General features: G+C 36.4%; 1 long non-coding RNA gene across 1 annotated transcript; it reads left to right on the top strand.

Annotated features, from left to right (window-relative positions):
• The first annotated feature begins 3,589 nt into the window (after positions 1–3,589).
• Positions 3,590–5,241, top strand: LOC130562150 (uncharacterized). The gene is made up of 3 exons (XR_008963909.1): positions 3,590–3,747; positions 3,997–4,195; positions 4,687–5,241. It is a non-coding gene; the product is annotated as an uncharacterized LOC130562150 (long non-coding RNA).
• The last annotated feature ends 1,159 nt before the right edge of the window (positions 5,242–6,400 follow it).

Raw genomic sequence — 6,400 nt, 5'->3', positions numbered from 1 at the left:
GTTCTTCTGTTCTGACCATGTGCTTAAATTTTGTTAGGCGGTTGAGTCAGGAAGTTGTTGTCCTCCTCCAGCAAAGCGTCAGATTCAGACAGCAATAAACCAGTATGCAATTAAGGATCCTTATCTACGTGAGTTTGTATGCAATTCAGAGACAAGCTATTAAATTTATCACCTTACAAATTTCTTTGCTCTGTAGAACACAAAGGAAGATATTTTGAAGAAAGTTTGTAACAAGGCTGTTTTGGGGCACCACTGACTTCCAGTGTAGAAAAAAGCATACTATAGAAGTCAACCCTGTTGAAAAAAAAGCATATACTTTTTAGGTATGTTTTGAAGCATGGTAGCTGGTTTAAACTGGTTATGTGCTGATCCTTGGCTGGTCATGAGCTGGTTTAAGCTGGTCCTTGAGGAAAAGCATATCTGTCACAGTCTCAGTCTTAGGGCCTCTGCTCTTTGCATTATACATGCTACCTCTAGGAGATATAATAAAGCGACACGGAGTTAGCTTTCACTGTTATGCTGATGATACTCAACTTTATATTTCTTTATATACATCAAAGAGTGCAGAACAGTACTCTACTCTCAGCCAGTCTTGTCTCATTGTTCCAAGGTTACCACAGCGAGCAGGATGCAGTTCATGGCCTGACCTGATGGTAGAGCGGAGAATGGGAAGCGGCGACCTGACAAGAGCTGAGATGATAGAGCTGGATAAAGAAGGACGCGGTCACCTGACACGTCTTCATGGCCTGACCTGATGGTAGAGCGGAGAATGGGAAGCGGCGACCTGACAAGAGCTGAGATGATAGAGCTGGATAAAGAAGGACGCGGTCACCTGACACGTCTTCATGGCCTGACCTGATGGTAGAGCGGAGAATGGGAAGCGGCGACCTGACAAGAGCTGAGATGATAGAGCTGGATAAAGAAGGACGCGGTCACCTGACACGTCTTCACCACAAAATTTCAAATGCTATTAGATTATTAATGATAATCTTAAACTGTAATTTACCTTATTAGTAAGTTTATTTAGCCTTGTTGTGCAAGCTCTCTGGAGCTTGTGCAGAGGCAGCAGCTTTTGCCAGAGGGGAACTGGAATCCCCTGGTTGGGCCTGGGTTCTCCTGAGGTTTTTTTTCTCGATTAGAGTTTTGGGTTCCTCGCCACCGTTTGCATACTGTTTGCATTTGCCTGGCCGGGGGGGCTGCTTCAGAATTTTAAAGTTTTACTTAATTAATATTGCATATAGGAATTTATAGTCTGTTATATTTGATCTGTGCTTCTCTCTCCTTTATCTTAAATGTGTGCTCTCACTGAGCGTGTGTGTGTGCGTGCGTGCTTGTCTGTGTGTGTGTGCATACTTGTCTGTGTACGTGTCTGTGTGCGCGTCCGTTTGTGTGTCTATGTCTATGTCTATGTGTGTTAGTACGTGTGCATATTGTGTGTGTGGAGTGTTTTGTATGTGGGTATGTCTGTCTTCTGTGTTTTCAACTTTTTCTTGTTTTTGCAGGTACAACTTTAATTGTTTTGCTTATAGTCAATATGTCTAATGTACAGCTGCTTTGTAACAATGAAAATTGTAAAAAAGCTCTATATGATTAAATAATAAAATAAAAAAACAGCAGAAATCTTTCTCCCATTCACCATCTTTAAATTTTAAGGCTTGATAAATACAGACAGGTGTGCTGGAGCAGGGTAGGACTGAAGTCTGCAGAACAGGTAGCTTTTAGGAAGCAGGGTTGGAGACCTTTGCTTTAATTGACCATTTGCACAACTGGTTCTGTTTGAGTGAAAGTACAGGCTATTTAGAGCGGTTATATGATTAAATAGCTCAAAAGTGTTTTTGCTAATTTAATCAGGTTTTATTTCAAAATAATAATCATGTGACACAGATCTATACAACTGGTATACACATAACTATTTTCTTGTATTGCAGCTAACAGCAAGCCAAAGAAAAGGCTTGATGACAAGCTCAAATGTTGGTCAAAGACATGCAGCCTTACAGCATCGTAAATGATGAAGGATTCAAAGAATTTGTTTATGCCTTAGATTCTAGATATAAACTCCCATCGAGATCAACACTTATTAGAAAGCTTGAAGAAAAGTATGACGTTACCAAGACCTCTTTGAAAAAGAAGATGGAGGTATGTATCGTACTGTACATTCATTTGTTGTAATACATTTTCTCCAAGTTTATTCCAAAGAAAGAGTTCACTCAGATTATCCCATAATTTACTAACCCTCAAGCCATTGTAGGCTTGAGGGTAGTCAAACATAATTGGAGTTATTTTAAAAGAATAGATCGCCCCAAAATGAAGATTCTTTCATGATTTACTCACCTTTAAGTAGTTTTAAACTTGTATAAATGCTTTGATCAGAATTTATTTTTTTGAAAACTGTCCCTTTAACTAAAATCAATATATTACAATGAATCCCAGACATTCATTTATTATTTATATTGAATGTAATTTTAACAGTATTTTATTACAATTATTACTGATTACAGGAAGCTGATCACGTATCTGTCACTACAGACATGTGGACATCAATAAACTCTGAAGCATATTTAGCTGTCACAGCACACTTTATTGTTGTTGACAGCCTCATGTCCTGTTTATTGGATGTACACAGGTAATTAATTTTACTGTTACAAGTTACTGAAATGCACTTATGTAAGGGGAAGAAAAAGAACAATAACAATGAAGCCTTTTGAAAAAAAGAAAAAAAAAACCTAACCTAATCAAACACACCTGAACAAGCTAATCAAGGTCTCACTAGGCATACTAGAAACTTCTAGACAGGTGCGTTGAGCCAAGTTGGAGCTAAACTCTGCAGGACACCGGCCCTCCAGGACAGACTTTGGACACTCCTGAACTAGGGTAATGAATTAAGTTGTGTACCTACAGTTTTAAACAATTGCCTGCCGTTTTAAACAATTGTTTTGATTATGATTTCTTTTGACCCCAAAGGTTCCCAGAGAGACACACTGCTGATGAAATAGCAGCAGCTCTTCATGCAATTTTCAGGGATTTCGGCATTGAAAAAATGTTAAATGCATTGTTACTGACAATGCTGCCAATATGGTAGCTGCCGTAAAAAAACTGGCATTAAAGCACATGCCTTGTTTCGCACATACATTAAATCTTGTAGTGAAGGATGGCCTGTCTGCAGTTGATGAGCTAACTGAAACCAGAGAGAAGGTGGAGAGAATTATTGGACATTTAATGAGCAGCTGTGTCTCTATGGAGAAGCTTTCAAAATATCAGTGGGAAATGAAGGTTCCAGAGTATAAACTCGTGCAAGAAACTGAAACTGAAAACTGAAACTGAAACTTCCACATACCACTCGAACGCTTCCTAGCCATAAAAGTCCCACTTTCTGCTGCCTTATCAACAATTGATGCTGCTTTGCCAGTCCTGTTCAGCTCTGACTGGGATGCAATTGAAAGCGCCGTGAGGGTAAAGCACAATGCCATTCTAATGCCTTGTAATTGCTTTCATTTTTTTCACATAAGTGTAAACTTATAATATTTAAAAAATTCAAATTTTTAATCTCTTTTGAAGATTCTTCAGCCGTTCTTTCTGGTAACAGAGGAGATCTCTGCAGAACGCAATGTAACTACATCCAAGTGCATTCCTTCAGAAGGTCACAACAAGTATGATGCAGCAACAAGAGGGAGGTAGCATCGGATACCGGCTTGCAGAAGCTCTGAATAGTACCCTACAGCGTAGCTGCAGTGGCTATGAGACTTCATGGTTTGTTTCTCACTGCTATGCACACATAATTTTTTTCTGTGGCCAGATATACTGTGGCTATGGATAACTAATGTACTCTGGTTTAAAATGAGACCAGCACAAGTGGAGTGATACAAACAGCTTATATCTTGTTGCCTACCCCTGCTCTAATGATTGACTTTAAGGTTTGCATTCAGACCATTAATGCAAAGAGTGAGTACCAGTCAGTTTAAATATGTATTATTTGTCTTTATTGCTTTTTTCTGTTAGTCTCTTGTCAAAAGCAACCATTCTCGATCCACACTTCAAAACGCTGACATTCATAAGTCTACAGAAGGCTGATGAAGCTGTAAAAAGTGTCTCATCTGGAGGTGCAATGTTAGTTTTAGAAGGACCTGCACAGGCATTACCACCTACAACTTCAGCCTCTTCAACATCCAATGAAATCTGGCAGGATTTTGACACTCGGGTAAGAGACTAAATTAAATTGATATATAAAATGTTTGTAAAACTGAAACCTTGATTCTGATATCTAGATGTTTTATTCACAATAATGTAGGGATTTCAAAAGTCCAGCATAATACTAATTCTTTACTGAAATGTAAAAAATGTAACAATACCAGCATTTCTCCCTTGCATTTGAGTGATGAATTCATGTTAAAACAAAACACTGTGTGGAAGATAAATTTATGATGTAATTGCTCATTATATACTGTATATATATATATATATATATATATTTTGAACAAAGGTTAAATTGTGTATCTGCAATGTTCTGAAGGCATTTCACTTTGTGTGAAATGAAGAACTTGAGGTTCATTATTTACTCTCATTTTAATTGAAATCATGCAGAATCAAATAATATTTTGGGTGAACTATATATTTAAGATTGGAGGTAAAGTGCTTTTTTAAATGCCACTCATATACATATGTCTATTTATTTTCAATGTTTTTTTACAGGTTTCTTCACAAAATCCAAGGAAGGACTTTTAAACTGAACTCAAACTGTACCTGACTGAGCCCAACATTGTGTGATCTGGATGTCCTATCCAGTACTGAGGTGGGAAAGAAGCCAAGTTTCATTTGCTACGTCATCTTTCAATAAAATACCTCAGCGTGCCAGCTACCTCGGTACCGAGTGAACGTGTTTTTTCAAAGGCCGGCAAACTGATTTCAAAAAGACGATCAAGGCTTCAACCAAAACAAGTGCAGATGACACTATTTCTGAATAGCAATATCATCTTTTTAAAAGGATGCCATTGTTTGATTTCCATGTTGTCTTTTTAAACTGTATTATCCAGTTTTATGACAAATCACAATCTCTGAACATATATGTTCTAAATTAGAAGGTTCTATTTCTGTTTATTCCAGTTCAAGGTGTACATTTGTTTTTACACAACGATGTGCTGTATTTATGCAAGACTATTAATTTCAAGTCTAAACATATTATGTGTGGTTCCGTACAGTGTTCAAATGTCTCCCAATTAAATGACAAATTGTTTTAAGATAGTAGTATCTGACACTTTAATAAATGCATATATTCGTTCTTTAGATTCGTACATATCATCTTTCTTTTGTAGAGATGAAACAAGTACTACTTGCAAGTACATGTAATACACTGCTTTTAAAACATGGTTTCTGTCTTGTCTTGAATATTTTTGTGAAATGAGATGGCAAGATGGTAAGAATGCCTTTAATGCAAAATATATATACTTGTATACATGATATGCAACTCGCTGTATTTACAAAACGCGAAAACTATTAAATGATTTAAAATGTGTTGCAATGATGTCTGCATATGTTATAGGTGCAAATAAAGGTGTATTTCGTGATTACTTGTCTGTGTTGATTAACTGTTTCACCTCTTCACACATACGTTTTCCCTCTTCCCAAATCACATTACAGAAGTGAATTACATAAACACTCATTGCACTACATGTAGTCCAAGATCACTTGTCATGTATTCTTCAACCTCATCAGACATTATACGAGAAGACTCAGGGCTGTTTTTCTTGCAGATGGTGGTAGCAAATGAAGGGGGCTAATAATTGTGGTCATTGTGTATTAGAGAAAAAATGTGATATATATAAATATATAGTTTATTCCTGAAAACTAAAAACATGTAAAAGAACCATGAAGTGAATTTGTGATATTTATAATTCCATAGTTTTCTCACCTATTGCTCAAAGTAATCTCATTAGAGAAAACAAAACTAAAATTTATTTTCACAGCCGGTATATTTTCTCTATTGAGATTACTTTGAGCAATATTTAATAATACTATGGACCATTAAATATCACAAATTCACTTGATGGTTTTTTTACATGTTTTTAGTTTTCAGGAATTTGTCTGTAAAAAATAATAATTTTGGCTTCCAAATGGTTTGAAATACTTTCCTTTATAAATAGCCCATCAATACAAAAGCATTGCACTAGCCTGTGTTATACTGAGCAGTATTGATAAAGGTCATATGAACAATTATTGTAAAATATACATAATGGTTTCAAAGAGTTTGTTGAACACTATCATCATTGTTTTTCATTTCAATGATGCTATTAATGAACTGCTGTAGTAACTTATTGCATGAAAACATGAAGATTCTTCCTTTAGAACATTTGCCTCCTGAGTCAATCCCAGCAGCAGTCTCACACCAACACACTTTACTTTATGAGAT

This window comes from Triplophysa rosa, linkage group LG11, assembly GCF_024868665.1.
Source record: "Triplophysa rosa linkage group LG11, Trosa_1v2, whole genome shotgun sequence".
NCBI lineage: Eukaryota > Metazoa > Chordata > Actinopteri > Cypriniformes > Nemacheilidae > Triplophysa > Triplophysa rosa.
This window is presented reverse-complemented; position numbering and strand designations above follow the sequence as displayed.